Source organism: Symphalangus syndactylus, chromosome 16 (assembly GCF_028878055.3).
Source record: "Symphalangus syndactylus isolate Jambi chromosome 16, NHGRI_mSymSyn1-v2.1_pri, whole genome shotgun sequence".
NCBI classification, from domain to species: Eukaryota; Metazoa; Chordata; class Mammalia; order Primates; family Hylobatidae; genus Symphalangus; species Symphalangus syndactylus.
This window is the reverse complement of record NC_072438.2, coordinates 47,925,545-47,948,979: the sequence shown is the minus strand read 5'-3', so window position 1 is coordinate 47,948,979 and position 23,435 is coordinate 47,925,545. Positions and strand designations below refer to the sequence as shown.

The 23,435-nt window shown below is 40.4% G+C and overlaps 1 long non-coding RNA gene across 1 annotated transcript in view; it reads left to right on the top strand.

Moving 5' to 3' along the window:
* Positions 1 to 22,896, top strand: part of LOC129464942 (uncharacterized) — a 39,633-nt gene extending 16,737 nt beyond the window's left edge. The window contains exons 2-3 of the long non-coding RNA XR_008651807.1: positions 21,502 to 21,632; positions 22,622 to 22,896. This is a non-coding gene — a long non-coding RNA (uncharacterized lncRNA). The remainder of the gene's footprint in view (positions 1 to 21,501; positions 21,633 to 22,621) is intronic.
* Positions 22,897 to 23,435: the final 539 nt, after the last annotated feature.

Genomic DNA, 23,435 nt, shown 5'->3' with positions numbered 1-23,435 from the left:
GTGGCATGATTTCGGCTTACTGCAACATCCGCCTCCCAGGTTCAAGCACTTCTTGTACCTCAGCCTCCTGAGTAGCTGGGATTACAGACGTGTACCACCATGCCCAACTAATTTTTGTATTTTCAGTAGAAACAGGGTTTCACCATGTTGGCCAGGCTGGTCTTGAACTTCTGGCCTTATGTAATCCGACCGCATCAGCCTTCCAAAGTGCTGGGATTACAGGCGTGAGCCATCACTCCTGGCCCAGCTTGTTTCTTTTTATTAGCTACTGAATTTTCACCAGCTGCCCCTACTGCTTGAAAACTGCCAGTGTCTAACCGGCCAGAACTGAGCCTCACACTTACATGGAAAGGGTAATCCAATCACTCAAGGAGAATGCCAAGCACATTGTTTTTCAAGAAGGAAAAATGAAAAGAAATCCACATTGTATCTCAAAAAGGACAAGTTCGAAAACGATGTTGTATCTCAAAAGTGAAAAATAAAAGAAATTAATGTTTAAATATAAGCAGTGAAACTGCAGAATACCAAGAACAAAGAGAAGATTGAAAAATCGTTGATAAAGAAAACATAAATGAAAATGACATTGGTCTCCTCCACAGCAACCAGGGAGGCCAGAAGATGGTAGACTAGTATCTCCAAAATGTTGAGAGAAAATAACTGTCATCCTTGAATTTCCTATCCGCAAAACTGTCTTTCAAAACCAGAGTGAAAATTTATGTATAACTAGGAACTGCATTTGCTATCAAGAGACCCAAACAAAAGAAACATCTGAAGGATGTTTGATCTAGTAGATGGACTGAGAAAAAAATAAAGGATTAAAACAAATTCAGGTGGGGCATGATGGCATGTATCTATAGTCCTGGCTACTTAGGAGGCTGAGCTGGGAGGATCACTTGAGGCCAGGAGTTTGAGGCTGCAGTGCGCCAGATCATGCCTGTGAATAGTCACTGCACTCCAGCCTGGGTAACATAGTGAGACCCCATCTCTAGAACAAACAAAAACCAATATTCAGTGGAAGCACACATGCAAATGCAAATAAATATTATTTATGTATAATAATAATAACTAATTCTGGCCAGGCGCAGTGGCTCATGCTTGTAATCCCAGCACTTTGGGAGGCCAAGGTGGTGGATCATGAGGTCAAGAGATCGAGACCATCCTGGCTAACACAGTGAAACCCTGTCTCTTCTAAAAATACAAAAAATTAGCCAGGCATGGTGGCAGGTGCCTGTAGTCCCAGCTACTCGGGAGGCTGAGGCAGGAGAATGGCGTGAATCCAGGAGGCGGAGCTTGCAGTGAGCCGAGATCGCACCACTGCACTCCAGCCTGGGCAACAGAGCAAGACTCTGTCTCAAAAAAAAAATTAATAATAATAATAACAATATGTAACTCATTGGATTAATACAAGAATAATGCTAGAATACTGTTCTGCATAGTATGTTGGAAGGAAGTGTAATGAGAATAAAATATTCAAAGGCTCCTTTTATTGTTCTGGCAAAGGTTAAGAAATCATTTACCTTTAGACTTAGTTAAGTAAAATAGTCATGGTAACATTTCAATGGAAATTAATCAAGAAAAGTAAAAGTATATAAATTCAAACAATTAGAGATAAATAGAATAAGGGAAAAAATGCAAACACCACAAAAGACAAGATAAGAGAAAAGCAGCATAGAAAATCCAAGATCAATGGAATAAAAAGGTAAGATATATTATTTGGGCAAAAGCCCAAATAATATATGCTAAATGTAAATGGACTAAACTTAGATTTTAAAATCAAATTATATTTTTAAAATCTAGATATGTGCCATTATTTTTTTAGACAGAGTCTTGCTCTGTCACCCAGGCTCGAGTGCCGTTGTGTGATCATGGCTCACTGCAGCCTCAACCTACTGGGCTCTCAAGTGAAGGAGGCCTCAGCCTCCTCAATAGGTGGGACTATATTCACGCAATACCCCACCCAGCTAATTAATTCTTGTAGAGATAGGGTCTTGCTATGTTGCCGAGGCTGGTGATATGTGCTATTTTAAAGAGACATGACTCAAGCATAACAATATGGCGAGATTGAGAGTAAAAAGCAGAGGAAAGCTTTCCAAGAAAAAGATCAACCAAAGAAACCTAGTATAGTTATATTAAGAGCATAATAGATTTTTAAGCAAAAAGCATTCTTAGAGATAAAGGGCCTCATTATGGTTACATTTTAAATTCACCAGGAAGATATAACAATTCTACAGTTGTATGCTTCTAATAAAGTACCCTCAAATTTATGAAGTGAAAACTGATAGGACCACAGGAGAAAGCTACCCGCCCCACACCAGGCTTGGGGCATAGCCAGGGCATTGCAGTCTCTGAGGGGAGTTGCTGTCAAGGTCTTAGACCCCCTGGCCAATCATGCTTTTTTTTTACATGTTTGCATTTGGTGCCCTGGCACCTTCTTTTCTAGGTCTCCTTATCTGAGGCCTTGGGCAGAGGTCTGCAGGCACCTTGGCTTAGGCCTCCTTAGGGGGAGAGAAGGGGAAACCTTAAAGACACTTGTACCCACTCTGACTCCATAGTTTTCCACTTCTAGCCCTTCCCCCTTGCCCTCACCTTGACCCCAGGGTTCATAAATCTACTGGAGTCTTTTGTTGAGGGCTCCCTCAACTGTGAGATAATCCCTACAGCTGTATTGACCCACCTCACCCTCTACTGGTGTGCAGTTCTATGGGGAAGACAGAATGGAGGAGTTGGTGCTTTCTTCAGTTTAGCCTCTTGCTTGCTTGTACTATTGCAGAAATTTACTAAACTTTCATTTTTGGTTTGCTGCTTTAATTGGTTACTCTGATACTTGGCAGCTCAGCTCTTTCCCAGCTTAACTAACATATAGAAGACCGATGTGTAGAAAATCTTAAAAATTTTAAAAATTGAACGCTATAATTAACAATTGTGATCTAATGGGCATATGTAAAACTCTGCATCCAACAATTTTAAAATGTGTATTCTTCTCAAGCATACATAGAGAATTTACAAACATTAAGTGCTTAGTTATGAAGAATGACTCAGCAAATTTTAAAGACTCAGTTTATGCAGACCATGTTTTCTAATTGCAACACAACTAATTTAATACCAGTATTAAAACGATAAATGAGACTTATAACATTAACTTTGGAAATTAAAATTCACACTTTTTAGTAAATCATTGGTCAAAGCAGAAGTCATAATTAAAATTGGAAAATCTTGAGAACTAAACATTAACAAAACTTTCAATATCAGTATGTATGAGATGCAGTGCTATCATATTTATGGGAAATTCATACCATTAAAAAGAAGAAGTGCAGTCAGGCTTAGTGGCTCATGGCTGTAATCCCATCACTTTGGGAGGTGGAGGTAGGAGCATCAATTGAGGCCAAAAGTTCAAGACCAGCCTGGGCAATGGAGTGAGCCCTCATCTCTACAAAAATGAAAATAAAAATTAGCTGGGTGTGGCAGCGCATGCCTGTAGCCCTAGCTATTACGAGGGCTGAGGCAGGAGGATGGCTTGAGCCCAGAAGTTTGAGATTGCAATAAGCTATGATCGCTACACTGCCCTCCAGCCCGGGCCACAGAGTAGAACCCTGTTACAAAACACACGCACACAAAAAGAAGTGTAGAAAATTACTCAGCCAAGCATCCAACTTTAGAAGTTATAGAAAGAACAACAACATAAATTCAAGGCAAATAGAAAAGAGTAGATAATTATGAGCAGAAATAGATGAGAGTAAAATAGAGATAATCAATAAACAAAAGTTAGTTTTTTAAAAATGATTAATCAAATAGACAATCATCTGGCAGAATTTATGGCAAAATAAGTTGTACACAAATAGACAATATCAAGGACATAAAATGGGAATGCAATCACATACACTTTATAGATTTAAAAGACAATAGGAAATACTATGAACAATTTTTTGCCAATGAATTTGAACCTAGAGAAAAATCTCAAATACTTAGAAAAAAATAGCATGCACTGTGAAAGAAAATAAAGCAGCAATCAAATATCTTTCATGAAAAGATACTGAAATTTAGGTGTTTTTATGACAATCTTACCAAACATTCAAAGAAATGATCATCCTATTCTTACATACATGATTCTCCAGAAGATAAAAGAGGAAATGCTGGGTGACATTAGGAAAATGGCAGAAGAAGGATCTCCAAAAATTCACCCCTTTATAAAAGGAACCAAAAACAGTTGAAGACTCACTTGAGAGGCTCTTCTTTATTTGCACTGACAGAGAGATGGCCTGTTGCTGAAAGCCTCTCCCATAGGAGCTTACAAAGAAAAGCTGAACAGTGAAATGTCTACAGGAGCTTTGGAAAGGTCTGAAATATTCCTGCGAATCTAGAAGGCTACGTGCATATGCTCAGGCGGCATACATGCTCAGGAAAACATGAGAAGGCCCTAAGCTCTCACCTGCAGCTGACCCTGAGGCTCTGCACAATCAGGAAATGAAGGCCCAGAAAGAGTTGTACATGGCCTGGCTGAGTGCTGATGATGTACCCCAAAATACACTCAGAGCCCCTTGCCGAAGATTGGGAGATTTATTGATTTCAGGCAATTAAGAAAATCCTTGTCCAGGCCGGGCGTGGTGGCTCATGCCTGGAACACAAGCATGAGCATAAGCAACAACAATAATAAACCCTGAAGGTGGGTAGAACCTGACTTCCAGGGTAGTCACATTTCAGTTATTGTACTTTTCAGCTCCAAAAGTTTCTTTTGTGAGCCCTCAAGGGGCTAACCTGTCAAGATGGACCCTGAGTGGTTAACTGGGCCTAAATTCAAAATATAGCCAAGTGGCCATTGGCTGACTAGAAGTCACACACTGAGAAATAAAAAGAAAATCCTAAGTCCCCCAACCAACTGAATGGACTCCCTCTTGGCCATGGGGACCCTAGAAGGGTTAATAACTGAATTCCCAGACATGACAAGAAGAGAGGTCAGACACACCTTGTTAAACCCCCACCCTCACTAACCACCATTAGACTTTCTTTCCTAAGGGTTAAACAGAAACTGCCCCTTTTGAAAGACTCACACCACCACTGACATCAACTAACCACCTGACACTGCTGGGTTCCCCTCCCTTTTTGGAGTTTCAACACAACAGCTGACCAGCATTCCTTCCTAATAAGAGACCATTGACAATGGCCTGATTCTGGTCAGTTCACAGAGGCTGTGCACAAGATGCCTTTGTGTCCTCTGTTTCACCTTGGATCTATACAGCCTAATTTTAATGCATTTAAATGTTAAGTCTCCACCCTAAAGTGAACATGGGACATGTGTAATAACATGCATGTTTGCTTACTATGCATGCACACATTCACCCCATCATAAATATTCATAACTCCTCCTATAACCTATTAAATATATACACTTAGACAAACCATTTGGTATAAATTCCAGTCTCATTCTTCCCTCCCTCAAAGTGCCTGCTTCCAATTTCTGCCCGAGGCTACGCTGCCCAACCTGCAGATGGCCAGTCTGCAGGCTGCAACCCTTTATTTTTTTTATTTTATTTATTTATTTTTGAGATGGACTCTCCCTCTGTTGCCCAGGCTGGAGTGTGGTGGCGTGATCTTGGCTCATTGCAACCTCCGCCTCCTGGGTTCAAGTGATTCTCCTGCCTCAGCCTCCCCGAGTAGCTGGGACTACAGGCTCACACCACCACGTCCAGCTAAATTTTTTTTGTATTTTTAGTAGAGACGAGGTTTCACCATGTTGGCCAGGCTGGTCTTGAACTCTTGACCTCAGGTGATCCGCCCGCCTCGGCCTCCCAAAGTGCTGGGATTACAGGCATGAGCCACTGCACCTGGCCGCAACCCTTTATAAGAAATAAAGCTCTCCTCTCCAAATTTTTGAACCTTGTGATTCTTCAGTTGACAACACATACTCTGAGTTCCTGGAAAGCCCCCACACTTGTTTAACTTTGAGACTTACGTAGCTGCTGTTCCTGTTTATGCTGCTTGAAGCAACCAAAGACTGTAAACTGCAGCTACCAATCAGAACTCAGCAAGCATCAACCAATCAGAACTCAGCGAGCATCAACCAAGCAGAACTAAGCAACTTTGCATCCATTATTTGCATAAGTAGACCAGAATGGTAGCCCGAGCAAGAACTCTATAAAACACAAGCACTTTCTTTGTTCTGTCTGAACACACCTTCATTTTATATCAAAGCCTGTGTATCTCTGGTTTGCAAACCATTTGCTAGAATAAAGTCTCTTTCCTTTTTCTCGAAAGAAAACACTTTTGAGTGGATTTGTTGACACTATTTTTATTTTATTTATTTATTTATTTATTTTTTTGAGACGGAGTCTTTCTCTGTCCCCCAGGCTGGAGTGCAGTGGCGCAATCTCAGCTCACTGCAAGCTCCGCCTCCCGGGTTCACGCCATTCTCCTGCCTCAGCCTCCTGAGTAGCTGGGACTACAGGCGCCCGCCAACACAACCGGCCAATTTTTTTGTATTTTTAGTAGAGACGGGGTTTCACCGTGTTAGCCAGGATGGTCTCGATCTCCTGACCTCGTGATCCGCCCGCCTCGGCCTCCCAAAGTGCTGGGATTACAGGCTTGAGCCACCGCGCCCGGCCTATTTTTATATTTATATCTATCTCTTCATTAATAACCTCTATTTAGTGAGACTTTGCTCTAATACTTTTTTTAGTTCTTTAGAAATCAACTCCTTTTGTTCTTGGACCATATTTAAGATAGCTGACTTAAAGCCTTTGTCTACTAAATCTAACATCTGGAATTCTGGGACAGTTTCTACTGATTACTTTCCCCCATCATGTATGAGCTATACGTTCTTGTTTCTCTTTATGTCTCTTAATTTTTTGCTGAACACTGGACATTTGTTTTTTTCCCAGTTTTTGGCTGTTATGAATAATGTTGCTATGAACATTCATGTACAAGTTTTTGTGTGGACATATGTTTTCATTTCTTTTGGATGTATTTCTAGTAGATGAATTGCTGGATCATATGGTAACTCTATGTTTAACTTTCTGAGGAACTGCCAAACTGTTTTCCAAAGTGCTACACCATTTTGCATTTCACTAGCAGTGTATGAGGGTTCCCATTTCTCCACATTCTCACCAACACGTTATTTTTCTTCGGATTTCAGCCATCCTTATGGGTGTGAAGTGGTACTTCATTGTGGTTTTGATGTATATTTCTCTGATGGATAATGATGGTGAGAATCTTTTCTTGTGCTCATTGGCCACTTGTGTATCTTCCTAGGAGAAATTTCCATTTATTATAACCTTTTGAATCCACTCTACTCATAGTGCCCTTGATATAACTACCCTTTGTTTTAAGAGCCTGTTTTTCATTCTCCTCTTACTTGAATGATAAGCATCATTCTCTCCTATAAACACTTTCTTCACTTGGCTTCCCAAACAGCCTACGCTCCTTCCTCCTTGATCGCACTCCTTTTCTGTCACCTTTACTGCTTCCTCCTCAACTCCAGGATCTAGCCATTAGGGGGCCTCCATGACTCAGTTGTTGAGCCTCTTCTGCTGTCTATTTATACTCATGCCCTTGAAGACCACATCCAACTCATGGCTTTAAATATCATCTTTATGCTGGAGACTCCCACATTTATATCTCCAGCTGGACCTCCCCTTGGATCTCAGGTCCACTGCCTACTCCAGCGATGTTTAATACCTAACTTCTCCTCAAAACGGAAGTTCCCCACCAAAGCTGCCCTTTACAAATTCTTCCTTTCTCAGAAAATGTCAGCTTCATCAAACTTCTAATTGCTCAGGCCAAAAACTGTAGTGTCATCCCTGAGTCCTCTTTCTCTCACATCCCAAATTCAATCTGTCAGTAAATCCTGGCAATTCTCCCTTCAAATATATCAGGAATTCTTAGCCCTAAGAAAATCATGAGACAGTCATTAAAAATAGTTCGTGGGCCAGGCTGATAGGCATGATGGCTCACATCTGTAATCCTAGCACTTTGGGAGGCCGAGGTGGGTGGATCACTTGAGCCCAGGAGTTTGAGACCAGCCTGGGCAACATGGCAAAAACCCCTATCTACAAAAAAATACAAAAATTAGCCAGGCATGGTGGTGCACGCCTGTAGTCCCAACTACCTGGGAGGCTGAAGTGAGAGGATTGTTTGAGCCCGTGAGGTCAAGGCTGTGGTGAGCTGTGTTCGGGCCACTGCATTCCAGCCTGGATGACAGAATGAGACCCTGTCTCAAATAATAATCATCATCATCATCATCATCATAAAAAAAGGAAAAAACAGTTTGCAGACATCTTATGTAAACCATGCAGTTGAGAAGTAGCAGGCAAGTCCTATGTAAAGTGTGATTCCAACAATGCAAAATATGCCTCTAATAAAGATTTGAAAAAAACCCACAGAAATAATATCCTAAATAAGCTGCAGAGGTATTTTCATATTATCCCGTATTTTTCTTTGAAAATATTTATCAAGCTACAAAACGCAAAGGAGATTTCAGAGTTCACGGATGTTTATGAAGTAGAATACCATTTTAAATAGCCCTGTGACATAAATGAAGCTGGGGTTGTGGGGGTGGGGACTCATTTCTGGAGGCCTACTTGTGCCATGCACTGCACTAATTGTTTTTCACATACTATCTCATTGAATTCTCTGACCCTTTTTTAAAAAGGTGTGATTGACATGCAGTAAGTGTTTTAAATGTTTAATGTGTGATTTGATAAGTTTTGACATGTATATACCTGTGAAACTATCACCAAATCAGGATCATAGACATATCCACCACCTCAAGTTTCCTTGCCCCTTTGTAATTCTTTCTACCCACCCCTCTCTGCTTCCCAGGTCCCCAAATAACCATTGATCTGCTTACCGTCACTGTAGATTAGTTTGCATTTTCTGGAGTTTTATGTAAATTGAATAATACATTATGTATTATTTTTTGGCCTTATTTCTTCCAAATACTTTTTTTTTAAGAGATGGGGGTCTTGCTATGTTGACCAGGCTGGTCGTAACTCCTGGGCTTAGGTAAGCCTGCCACCTCCGCCTCCCAAAGTGCTGGGATTACAGGCATGAGCCACTGCGCCTGGCCCCAAATAATTTTTGATGTCTTCTTCACATCTTATGGTTGAAGAAATAGATTCATAGAAGTTACATAAGTTTCCTAAAATGATATAATAATAAGAGATGGACCTGGAATTCCAACCCAGTTCCACCTGTCACTTCAGTGTGTTGAAAGTGAAGCCCTGAGTGGTTAAATGAATTGTCAAAGGTTATAATGCCAGCAAGTAGCCAAAGTAGGACAGAACCCACTATGCCACATGCCTCTTGGTTATTTATGTGGCTATTGGAAAGAGCATATGACTCATTTTACATTTCACTAATACTGCATTTTCAGAAGTCTCAACCATTAACTCAACTTTAACAATGACCTCAGGCAGAAGATCCAATGTGGTATGTTTTGGCAAAAGTTTCCTTCAACAATTTCTTTCAACTTGTCAGAATAGAGAAATCTACTTTTTTAGAAATTGCCTTTGATTTCCCTTCAATTATTGTCCTCTTTAGAAATATACTTGAAATGAGGTTAAAGGAAACCATTGGCTGTTTGGGCTTTTTTCCACCTCAGTTTTCTCTTTTAAAATATTTGTTTGCAGTGAATTATCATCACCTTTGTTACCACCGCTTTATATTTTAGGTGGCCTAGATTGTCAAGGTAATGCATGAAATTGCAGCAAAAGAAGTTGGTTTGTGATTTTCTAAAACTGCCACATTGTTACAGCTTGATTTCTAATAAATGTATTTATTAGGCTTATATTTAAGAGATCATGTAAGTTTTATCCTAAACACTAGTTTAGTATCTGCAAAGTTTGATTAGTGGGTTGGGAGTTGTTTACATACTAAAAAACAAGTTTAAAAAAATAGAAAGGGCCGGGCACAGTGGCTCACGCCTGTAATCCCAGCACTTTGGGAGGCCGAGGTGAGCAGATCACGAGGTCAGGAGATCGAGACCGTCCTGGCTAACACAGTGAAACCGTGTCTCTACTAAAAATACAAAAAATTAGCCGGGCGTGGTGGCAGGTGCCTGTAGTCCCAGCTACTTGGGAGGCTGAAGCAGGAGAATGGTGTGAACCCGAGAGGTGGAGCTTGCAGTGAGCTAAGATTGCGTCACGGCACTCCAGCCTGGGCAACAGAGCAAGACTCTGTCTCAAAAAAGTAAATAAATAAATAAAAATAAATAAAAATTATCAAAAAATAAAAAAGAAAGATATAAAATAATTTATAAGCAATAAAATGAGAGCCTTAAAAAGTATTGAAATTATGGAATGCTTATCAGAAAGGCAGGAGACTTTCCCACTGTTTTCAATCATCTTCTTTAAAAAATGATTTTAATTTTGTGCAGCTACTGTTCTCTATGCATGTCAAGTGTCAGAAACCACATGTGTCAACAAAGTTCCTGAATATTGTGGATAACTAACATATGAAAAATAATGCTGTATATCTATTGGGGCAGAGTATTTAAGGAGATGAAATGGCATTAGCTCCCATGCCACAAAAGCAAACTAGACTACTGTGGGGAAATATGTCAGTATGAACATTAGTTGAAACATAAGACAGATTTACGAGAGTACAAGTCAGCGCTGGGTGCGGTGGCTCCTGTCTGTAATCCCAGCACTTTGGGAGGCTGAGGTGGAAGAATCGCTCGAGGCCAGGGGTTTGAGACCAGTCTGGGTAACATAGTGAGAACCTGTTTCTACAAAAATAAAATAAAACAAAATTAGCCTGGCATGGTGGGGCATGCCTGTAGTCCTAGCTACGCTGGAGGCAGGAGGATCACTGGAGCCTAGGAGTTCAAGGCTGCAGTGAGCTGTGATCATGCCAATGCACCCCAGCCTGGGTGACAGAGTGAGACCCTGTTTCAAAAAAGAAAGAAAGAAAGGTGGGGGAAAGAAATAGAAAGAAAAAACATTTAAGTCAGAAAGGAATAGAAATCATCTTTAGAGTCTGGCTCTATAAGCCTCCTATTCCCAGATGTATGCCCAGCAACACAGCAGAGTAAGAACAAAGTACTAAACATTTAAAAAAATAATGCTATTGGGCCGGGCGCGGTGGCTCACGCTTGTAATCCCAGCACTTTGGGAGGCCGAGGCGGGCGGATCACGAGGTCAGGAGATCGAGACCACGGTGAAACCCTGTCTCTACTAAAAATACAAAAAAATTAGCCGGGCGTGGTGGCGGGCGCCTGTAGTCCCAGCTACTCGGAGAGGCTGAGGCAGGAGAATGGCGTGAACCCAGGAGGCGGAGCTTGCAGTGAGCCGAGACTGTGCCACTGCACTCCAGCCTGGGCGACAGAGCGAGACTCCGTCACAAAAAAAAAAAAAAAAAAAAAAAATGCTATTGATGAGGCGTAGCGAGCCTTGATCTTTTCTCCTGAAAATTTCCAAGTTATAGATTTGAGCTTGTATTTATGAGACACTGAAACAACACTGACATTTTTTTAGAGGAAAATGAACTGTATACATGGAACCTAGAAAATTAATAAAGACATAAAAAATACAATCCTTATAAAGAGATTTTTTATGACCTCTGTACTGGTGAAACCTGCTTGTTCAGAACTCTAATATTGTCAAACTTATCTTTTATTTATTTGTTCATATGTTTCTTTATTTTTATCTAGCATATCGGGCCAAAGAGGTTATACACAGGGCAACATTTATATAGGTTATAAGAGAGAAATATATATGTTCAAAGCAGCCATCACCGACTCTGCTCACCAAGCTCTTCCATCAAACTTTCCCACTAAACTACTCCTTACAGCAGAAGAACCTTGAACTCCGGAGGCCTTCAATTGCCTGCCTCAGAAAAAATGTATCTTTTGAGATAGATAGTTGGATGGATGGATGGATGGACGGATGGACAGATGGACGGACAGACAGAAAGACAGGCAGGCAGGCAGACAGATAGATGTAGTAAAGAAAGAAGTCAAAGTTTACTATTAAAACATCTAGTTGAAAAACATGAAATCAAGAGAACAAAAATATAAAAATGAACATTAGGATAAGAGGTAGGAAATGAAATGTTCTAATTCAGGCATTGATTTTAGCTGTTTTTGACTTCAGTGACATTTTATTTTAGAGATAACAAGTTCCTGGATCTCTCTATTTTTGTATGTCCTACATTCTATTAGCACAAAGTGGAGAAGACACAAAATGTGGAAAGAGATGAAGATATTCACATATTTTTCCAGTTGCCTTGGGAAAGTTATTGTACCTCTCTGAATTTCATTTTTCCCATATGAAAAATATAAATACTCATAGTACCCACCTCACAGAATACCTCTGGGATTAAGTGAATTAATGCACAACATTTAGCAAATAGGAAGCCCTCAAGCATGTTAGTTACTATACAGGAAAGTACTAAAAGCCTATTATAGGTTCGTTTCTTGGAACCATGAAGGCCCGGGCTTGCTCCAGGTTTTCTGCTTTTCTTGCTTGGCCTGCGGGATTGGAGGCTGTCTTCCTCTGTGGTTCAAAGCAGCCATCACAAACTCTGCTCATCCAGCTTTCCCATCATGCTTTCCCTCTAACTTACCCCTTACAGCAGAAGAACTGAGCTCTGGAGGTCCCCAGTTGCTTGCCTCCAGAGAAATGTGCCTTTTGACATCTTGTGTTTCATCTAAAAAACTTTTGCCCACTTTTTAGTCTACTTCATTATATATGTGTGTGTATGTGTGTGTGTGTATTTTTGTTTTTGTTTTTGTTTTTGAGACGGGAGTCTCGCTCTATTACCCAGGCTGGAGTACAGTGGTGCGATCTTGGCTCCCTGAAACCTTTGCCTCCTGGGTTCAAGCTATTCTCCTGCCTCAACCTCCTGAGTAGCTGGGATTACAGGCGCCTGCCACCATGCCCAGCTAATTTTTGTATGTTTAGTAGAGATGGGGTTTCACCGTGTTGGCCAGGGTATTGAACTCCTGACCGCAGGTGATCCGCCTGCCCCAGCCTCCTAAAGTGCTGGGATTACAGGCGTGAGCCACCGTGCCTGGTCTCTATATATGTTCTAATATCAAGTATTTTCTCCAAATTTCCTAACACATTTGTCACTCCAGGAGGATGTAGGTTTATCCTGTGATTTCCAATAACTCCTAGAATGTGTTGTATGTTCCCATGGTATAAAGAACTCAGTTTTAGAAAGAGAGACTGACTCCCAGTTCTTAGGATCTGTTTAGTCAGGAAGAATCAAGGAAGGCAGGTCTCTTGTCTCAAGCACGAATTTAACCACTCTGAGGACGTGGAACCAGTGTGGGAACGGGCCCTGCAAGAGGGTGATTCAGCTCAGATGGAACAGAGAGGCCGGATACGGAGCTGGAGAAAGACCCAGTTCTGATGATATCACTCTAGTCCTCGTCATCACCAGCCTCTTATATTCTTCTTATAAGAATACCAGCCATGGCCTGGCCCGGTGGCTCACGCCTGTAATTCCAGCACTTTGGGAGGCCAAGGTGGGCGGATCACGAGGTCAGGAGTTCGAGGCCAGCCTGACCAACATGGTTAAACCCTGTCTCTACTAAAAATACAAAAACATTAGTGGGCGTGGTGGTGCGTGCCTGTAATCCCAGCTACTCGGGGGGCTGAGACAGGAGAATAGCTTGAACCTGGGAGGCGGAGGTTGCGGTGAGCCGAGATCACGCCATTGCATTCCAGCCTGGGCGACAGAGCGAGATTCCGTCTCAAAAAAAAAAAAAAAAAAGAATACCAGCATATTGGATTAGGAAATACTCCTGGACTCTTGAGTTGCATTTTCTCTTTTGCTCTGGCCTGCTCTGGCCCTATGCCTTGAGATGCCCTAATATGGTGGGTCATCTCCAACCTCAATTTAAAAAAATGAGAATTACTTTGTAAACATAGATTATTGTATAAACTATATACCTATGTTCTCAAATGCAGTGATGGAGCATTAATTATATATACATTTTTTTCCAGCTTGGCTTACTTTTTACTTTTTTTATTTTTTAACATTGTGGTAAAATACATGTAACAAAATTGACTATCTTTTTTTTCTTTTTTCTTTTTTTTTTTTTGAAGCGGAGTCTCGTTCTGTCACCCAGGCTGAAGTGCAGTGGCGCAATCTCGGCTTACTGCAAGCTCTGCCTCCCAGGTTCACACCATTCTCCTGCCTCAGCCTCCTGAGTAGCTGGGAGTACAGGAGCCCGCCAGCATGCCCGGCTAATTTTTTGTATTTTTAGTAGAGACGGGGTTTCACTGTGTTAGCCAGGATGGTCTCGATCTCCTGACCTTGTGATCTGCCCGCCTCAGCCTCCCAAAGTGCTGGGATTACAGGCATGAGCCACCGCACCCAACCTAAAATTGACTATCTTAATCATTTTTAAGTGTACAGTTCAGCAGCATTAAGTACATTCCTATTGTGCAACCATCAACATCATCCATCTCCAGAACTCTTTTCACCTTGCAAAACTGAAATTCTGTATCCATAAAACAGTAACTCCCTATTCCCCCCTTCCCCCAAGCTCCTGGCAACAGGATTAGTTATATTTGAAATATAGAAGATTGTCTGAGGCCAATACCTATGGGAGATTGTACTCCAAAATTTGAGACATGTATTGTGCCTCTTGTTATTGCAATCACATTTGAAGGATCCATTTTTCAGATTTCCTGTTCGTTCTACATATTTTCACAAAATCAATACTGAAATAAGTTGGAGGTAAAGTCACTTTTTGGACCTAGGGAGTTTTTAAAGTGCGATCAATATGTCATCACAGAAAAAGAAAATAACATTTTGCAAGAATTATTTGGACTTCATTATTTTGTCTTTGACACCTCTGGCCATCTCTAAAGTTTATAGATATTAGTTTAGGTTAATGAACATTTTCCTGGCTGGGTGAGGCGGCTCATGCCTGTAATCCCAGCACTTGGGGAGGCGGAGGTGCGTGGATCACCAGAGCTCAGGAGTTCGAGACCAGCCTGGCCAACATGGTGTAACCCCGTCTCTACTAAAAATACAAAAATTAGCTTGGCATGGTGGTGGATGCCTGTAATCCCAGCTACTCGGGAGGCTGAGGCAGGAGAATTGCCTGAACCCAGGTGGCAGAGGTTGCAGTGAGCTGATATTGCACTATTGCACTCCAGCCTGGGCAACAAGAGTGAAACACTGTCTCAAAAAAAAAAAAAAAAAAAGTCCTGTATAATTTTTAACTATTTATAAAGGTATTTATTTGGAATGAATAGATGTATTAGTTTCCTACGGCTGCCATAACAAAGCACACAAAACAAAAGTCTATTCCCTTGCAGTTCTGGATGCTAGAAGTTTGAAATAAAACTGAATGTCAGCAGGTTGGTTCCTAGTGAGGGCTCTGAGGTCATGTCTATTCCATGCCTCTCTCTTAGCTTCTTTTGACAGCCAGCAATCTTTGGTGTCCCTTGGCTTATAAATGGATCGCTCTAATCTTTGCCTCCATCTTCCTAGGGGCATTCTCCCTGTGTCTTCACGTAGTTGTCTTCTTTTTTTTTTTTTTTTTTGAGACAGAGTCTCGCTCTGTCACCCAGGCTGGAGTGCAGTGGCGCAATCTTGGCTCACTGCAAGCTCCGCCTCCTGGGTTCACGCCGTTCTCCTGCCTCAGCCTCTCCGAGTAGCTGGGACTACAGGTGCCCGCCACCACGCCCGGCTAATTTTTTGTATTTTTAGTAGAGACGGGGTTTCACCGTGGTCTCAATCTCCTGACCTCGTGATCCGCCCGCCTCGGCCTCCCAAAGTGCTGGGATTACAAGCGTGAGCCACCACGCCCGGCCGTAGTTGTCTTCTTATAAGAATACCAGCCATATTGGATTAGGGGCCCACCCTATCCAGTATGATCACATCTTAACTAATTTACATCTGTTTGGCCTTGCTATGAAATAAGGTCTCATTCTGAGATACTAGCTTAGGACACCAACATATCTTTTTGGGTGGATGCAATTCAACCCAAAATGGTCAGCCAGGATGAGCCTGATTAACGGCTTGTGTCTTTTATAATACTCTGATAGTTTAACTTTTTTTGGACTAACAGGCCAAATAGCACAATAACCAACTCATTGCCTACTACTTACTAGGTATGCAAATATGTTTGTTAAATGAATGTTGCTACCAAACAGTTTAGGAATAACAAAAGAGAAGAATCTCAACCATTGGCCTGGTGAATGGGTGAAATCACTGTTGCTTGCCATATAGGAATTGGGCTTTGGCAATTCTGAGAAGAAGGAAACTCCTTCCCTTTCCAACTATTGGGATAACTGTGCTCATTGGGGACCGGGTGCAGTGGCTCAAGCCTGTAATCCCAGCACTTTGAGAGGCCAAGGTGGGCAGATCACCTGAGGTCAGGAGTTTGAGGCCAGCCTGGCCAATATGGTGAAACCCCATCTCTACTAAAAACACAAAAATTAGCTGGGCATGGTGGCGGGCGCCTGTAATCCCAGCTACTCAGGAGGCCGAGGCAGGAGAATAGCTTGAACCCAGGAGGCAGAGGTTGCAGTGAGCCAAGATGGTGCCACTGTACTCCAGCCTGGGCGACAGAGTCAGACTCTGTCTCAAAAACAAACAAAAAAAGTATGCTTATTGGGAAATTGGGTCTTTGGAGGCAACAATTATTTCCACGTTACAGCAAAGCTCCAAAAAGGAAAATGTTTTTCCTTAAAGTATCATTTCAAGTAAATTTATGCTTAATATATATGGACAGCTTTTAGGTCAAGAGCACTAAGAGGAAAACAACTTTCTATGTATTTGGACAGAAAGAGTTAGAAAGGGAGGAAAGAATGAGAGAAATACTGCGTTTTGAGATTGATTTTGTGTGCATTTAATATGTTCCAAAACAAATAAATTCCCATGAATCAATTATTTGCATTGCATTTCATTTCATACATGTTTACTTTTGAAAGAATACTCTTATTCTCTGAGTCTTTTTCCATTATTTTATTTTAGTCTATGTGTATCATTATAGTTAAAATGACTTTCTTGTAAATAGCATATAAGTGGGCCTTTTATTTTTATTGTCAACCTGAGAATCTCTGTCTTTTAATTGGAGTGTTTAGACCATTTACATTTAATGTAATCATTTATATGGTTGGATTTAAATACATAATTGTATTATTGTCTATTTGTTTCCAATGTTTTTGTTCTTCTCTTTTCCTTTCCTATATTCTTTTGGATTATTTAAGTACTTGTTAGTATTCTATTTCACTTTATGTGTTATATTTTTGGCAGTTTTTCTCTCTTTTTAGTGGTTGCTGTAGGAATTATTAAAGCGAAGTAGTCTGAATACATTGGTTAAAATAATTATTATTATTTTTTCTTTATAACTTCACTTGCAAACCTGAGCAGATTTATGAGGCACTGTGAGCTTAAACCTCTTTGGGATTGAGGCTAATACTGCAAACCACATTGGATTTATATAAACACCAGCCACTCTGATAAAAGCATTCTGCTTGACTGACTCCATCAACTCACTGGCATTTTCTATGGTCAAATTCAGTAAAAATAAGGTGACAGCAAAAGTCTTTTATCCAGGAGATTCATGTCAGCTGAAGAAGTAGCAGCAGACTTAGGACAACATAAAAGGTTAAGCCATTTTACTAATACCATTCTCAAACTTGAGAAGTTACATAGATTTTCATGAGCTTAGAGTTTAGTAGATGTAGAGAATATTTATCAAAATAAAGAAGGTGAATAAATAGAAATATAGTACATTTGGCTAGGCACGGTGACTCATGCCTGTAATCCCAGCACTTTGGGAGGCCTAGGCAGGTGGATCATGAGGTCAGGAGATCGAGACCATCTTGGCTAACACAGTGAAACCCCGTCTCTACAAAAAATTAGCCGGGCGTGGTGGCAGGTGCCTGTAGTCCCAACTACTTGGGAGGCTGAAGCAGGAGAATGGCGTGAACCCAGGAGGTGGAGCTCGCAGTGAGCCGAGATTGCACCACTGCGCTCCAGCCTGGGCAACAGTGAGAAACTCCATCTCAAAAAAAAGAAAAAAAAAAAAGTACATTTATCTATCCACACGTATATATATACACACATATGTATGATAATTCAATAGAGTAAAAATGTCAGTTCTCCTCAAATTAATCTATATTAAATTTAATACTGGCCAGGTGCAGTGGCTCACACCTGTAATCCCAGCACTTTGGGAGGCTGAGGTGGGCAGACCACTGAGGTCAGGAGTTTGTGACCAGCCTGGCCAACATGGTGAAATTCCGTCTCCACTAAAAATACAAAAATTAGCTTGGCATGGTGGCGCGTGCCTGTAATCCCAGCTACTTGGGAGGCTGAGGCAGGAGAATCACTTGAGCCTGGGAGGCAGAGGTTTCAGTGAGCCAAGACTGTGCCACTGCACTCCAGTCTGTGTGACAGAGTGAGACTCTGTTTAAAAAAAAAAAATTAATACCAATAAAATTCTAAATATTTTTCATCAAAATTGATATTGGAATTATAAATTTTATGTGGAAAAGATATTATGAAAGAAGATCTAAGTCAGTCTTGATAAACCAGGACAGAGAAGAGAGACCCACACTACCAGATATCAAGATATATTACAAAGGTATAGAAACAAAAATAGTGCAGTATTAGCACCCTAATTGAAGAAGTAATCTATGAAAGGGAATACAGAGCATAGGAACAGACCAACGAGAATTGGACATATAATAGAGGTGACATTATAAATAAGTGGCAATGGAAAGATTGTTTGATACGTTTCATTAGAACAGTTGGCTTTCTGCTTGCAAAGTTATATCCCTGTTTCACAGTGTATTAGAAAACAAATTAAAGTTTAAATGTGAGAATGAAACAAAGTAAAATACACAAAACTTGTAACCTGTCAGACTGTAATAGGGAAAAATATTTTTATGACCTGAAGTAAAAAAAATTTTTAAAATTTAGAATACTTTTTCTAGTCATATTTTGAGTGATGGAAAAAAATAACACATTAAAATTTGTAGAAACAGCTTTGAAATATATATATTTTAAGATTTTAGATATTAAATATATATATATCTACATGTATATATAGATAGATATATGAGGAGAAAGAGATCTATCCCCTGCCTCACCTAGTATTTCCTCTTCTTCTCCTCTTTCCCTAAGTGTTCTCTTACAAAATTCAGACTCCAGGCAAAACTTTTTCTAGTACATTTTTAATTTTGCTCTTTTTATGACAATAAATAACATAAATAACATGCATGTGATATTGTACCTAATGTTCTCAGAACTGTTATCTGATACAAACTTTAACATAATTTCAACAGAACTAACTGTTTTTCTATTAGTGATAACTTTCTAGAGAGGATATGAAGCTAGAACAAAAAGGTAAAAACTGGTAGAATATTAGCCTGCTCCACTTTTCCTGTACCCTATTCGTTCACTTCTTGGAAACTTTATTCCAAGAATTTTGCCAGTGCATGACGGAAGAAAATATATGGTGATTTGTCATGTTTGCTAATGCTATAACTTTGATTTTTAAACTTTTAGTGTCTAAATAAGAGTTAAATTATTACTTGCAAAGCCATTGGCTTGGAAACCATTTTCATGAGAAATCATATCTCATTTGATTAAAATAAAGACAGAAAATTCAACCTCAAGGAAAGCTCATTTGTCTTCTACAAATAGCATTTCAGAGAGTCAAAGAAATTAGAGGTAGAAAAATCAATTAGAACTAATCTACCAGCTTGTCAGAAAAGATTGCTTTCTACGAAATATATTCTAGCTCTTTGTCCAGGTTAATTCTAAAAGTCTCACGGGATGGAGCACTTGTTATAACCTTTTGAAGTTTTTCCTTTTATCTAATTGACCCTACGAAGAATCTTTTTTTTTTGCTAATATCTAACTTCCATGTTAGCTACTAATTCTATACTATTACTTTTAATCATACCTCTTCCTATACTAATGTCCCTTCCCCCCCAAGTTCGGTTTTTATGATCTCAGATATTTGTAAGGAGCTAGCTTTCTTTCATTTAACCTAATGACAAATGTTTGCTTCTTATAATAAGCTCTTAAAAGCAAAAGAAATCTTTAGATCTTTTTTCTCCATCTTTGTTTCTTTTCTTATTTCGCAGACCTTGTAATGAGGCACTTAAAAGTGAAGATACTGGCAGGAACAAATAGAGAAAGGAGACTATAAATCCCTTGCTTGATCAAGAAGACTATCAATGTCTTTGCAAATTAGCAATATATATCTTACCTATCTCTGGGATGATAGGTAAGATCATTTCTCTTGCAAATGATTTCAAGTTCTTTTTAAATGTCTTCTCTCTCAGTGTTTTTCATTTCAGATTCCCCATTCCTGTTTAATTATGTTTATATGAATTTAAAATGGAGTATTTTTTCAGGTTGGATGGTGTAATTTCTGTACGCTGTGAACATGAAGGTGATGGTTTTCCTCTATTCACAAGATTTAAATTCTTGCCCTTATCATGCAGACAATTAATTGTGAGGCACCCTGCACATTGGTGCTCTGGAGTCAAGTTTCTGCTGTTTGATGATAACCAAAAGAGGGATTCTAGGAGGGGTGAGAGATATCATATAACCAGGGAAGGAGATTGCCCTGAGCATAAGAACATAAATTCCTTGTAGCCGGAATCAGTTCAATAAAATGCCAGTGTCTACACTAACAACTCCTGGTAACCTGGGGGAAGGGCAGAGACAAAGAGTGTGATAAATTTTATTGTGTGCTTTTGTGCTCATTTAATTGAGTTTCTATGAATTTGTGTATAGAGCTTTCCATTACCATTGTTCAGGAATGATTGAATAAGTGTTAATGAAATTTACTAAATATGTTTTTCAATATTGAAAATGTACAGAAACATTTAATTAGCTTTCTCTGCTTACCAAGACACTGTCAGCGCTTTAAATAACAAACAAAGATGTGGTAGAATTTTCTAGAAAAAGGGCCCTGTACTACCTTTCACAGAGTCCTAACATCTCTTTAGGTAAAAGCCTATGCTCTGGAGCAAGACTGCCTTCTTCAGATTCTGCCTCGGTCCCTTAGCTGTGTGACCTTTGGAAAGTAATTTCACTCCCCTGGCCTCAGTTTCCTCTGTTATAAAAGAGTAATCAGCCTATCTGAGGAAAAACTATTATAAATTGAGACTAAATTGCGTTAACGTTTGGATGGTTTTGTTTGTTTGTTTGTTTTTTGAGTCAGAGTCACACTCTGTTATCCAGGCTAGAGTGCAGTAGTGTGATCTTGGCTCACTGCAGCCTCTGCCTCCTGAGTTCAAACAATTCTGCTGCCTCAGCCTCCCTAGTAGCTGGGATTACAGGTGTGCACCACCACGCCTGGCTAATTTTTGTATTTTTAGTAGAGAAGCGGTTTTACCATGTTGCCCAGACTGGTCTCAAACTCTGTGAACTCAAGTGATCCACTGGCCTCAGCCTCCCAAAGTGCTGGGATTACAGGTGTGAGCCACTGTGCCCAGTGAGTTAATGTTTGTGAAGTGCTTAGTACAGTGCCTTAAAATCTAATTTAATTTTTTCTTCCTTTCATTCATTAAACAGATATTTATCAAGTGTCTTCTGTGTGATGTGGCTGAAAATAGGAATTTACAGCATAGCAACCTAACTGTACTATGTGTGAAGTGCTACAAAAACATATGGCAAGCTCTGGAATCAATAAGTGAGCAGGCCAGGTGTGGTGGCTCATGCTTGTAACCCCACGACTTTGGGAGCCCAAGGTGGGAGGATTGCTTGAGCTCAGGAATTTGAGTCCAGCCTAGGCAACATAGTGAGACCTCATCTCAACAAAAAATAAAAAAATTATCTGGGTGTGGTGGTGCACACTTGTGGTCCCAGCTACTAGGAAGGCTGAGCCAGGGAGGTCGGGGCCCCAGTGAGTCATGAACGTGCCACTGCACTCCAGCCTGGGTGACAGAGCGAGACTATTTCAGGCAAAGGGAACAGCATAAGCAAAGGCACCAAAACTTGTAAGTGCAAGATTTGTTTGCCTGTGAGTGACCAAATATAGGTAAAGATCATGGGGTGGGTGAGTGGCAGAGGGGATAAGATGCTCTTCCTACTTCAGCCAAGTTGCAAAGGTTCAGGAACTGTGGCCACAGCAAGTGGCCAGTGGGGTTGTGCCATTGGTGACACACTGTGCCGTGGTCTTGTCTGTTATTTGCCACCAGTCCTCCATGGATGCCGACCCTTTTCTTAACCTGATTCTCCATCTTTGGGTTGAGGCAGTGAGCTGCCTGACAACTCTCCCAGAAATTATTTTTTCTGGATAAGTTAACAAGAATGAGTTCCTTTTGCTTGTAACCAAGAGATGTCTCAAACAATAGAGAATTTAATCTTTTTGGCATGTCATCTGAATTTCCTAAATTTTAATTAATAAATATGAAGTACTGCTGTAACAAAATACTTGTATTTAATATAAAAATCAAATGTAAATGTAAAATATAAAAAATTTAAATTGAAAATTATTTAAAATGTAAAAAAAAATTCACATTGAGACAAAAGGATAAGATGGATAATTAATAATAGTGGGAACAATTTGAAGATAATCTGTATTGAGTGCTTGCCTGTGGGCCAGATACGTTGTTATGAGCTTCACGTGCAATATCTCACATGCTTGGTAACAACAATAAGATATTCATGCTATGATTACCATTGTTTTCAGATGAGGAAACTGAGGGGTGAAGAGCTTAATTCGTCTGCCCAAAACGAGCAGTGGGAGAGTGATGCAGCCAGGGTTTAAACCCAGGTAGCCCAAATACAGCATCTACAATCTGTCTCAAATCTATGGCATCACAGATGAGCTGGTGTCCACCTTTCCCTGAAGGAGTTGAAGGAGCTTTTATAGAAGAGGTGATATCTGAACTGGACCTTAGAGAGTAAGTAAAATTCTGCCAGATAAAGAACATGTAAAAGTGTTAGTCCAGCCTGAGATTTGTGTGCAAGGGCAGAGTCGGGAAAGGCCACTGCGTGTTTCCAGGAATGCCTCACGGGCATAAGTTGCTGGGGTGTGGGTGTAGTGGGGGTTGGGTAGAGGGAGAGGTATGAGCTGGGGATGGGGTGGCTGAAAAAAGAGGTTGGTAGTAGAGGAATCCAAATATATTTTTGAAATGGAATAAGGGTTGTTATATTTTTAATTTTCTTTTTATTACCAACCAAACAAGCAGCAGTGACGGAGTGATGGAGTTTGATTATGTGAGTCCTTCAGGTTAGTAGTTAAGATTTTATCTTTAAGCAACTGGAAGTCATCAGCGGTTTTAAAGGAGGAGAATGACATCATTAGCATCTTTTTTTAGAAGGATCACTCTGGCAGCGGTGTGGAGAAAGGGCTTGGATTGGGAGTGATGGGTGTCACCAAGGTTGGTTAGCAGGATTCTGAAATATTATGCATGAAAAGACAGTGAGGACAGTGGACAGTGAGGACAGAGAGGCGGGCCCACATTTGAGAGGCAGGCATCCCTGAGTTGGGAGCAAAAGGG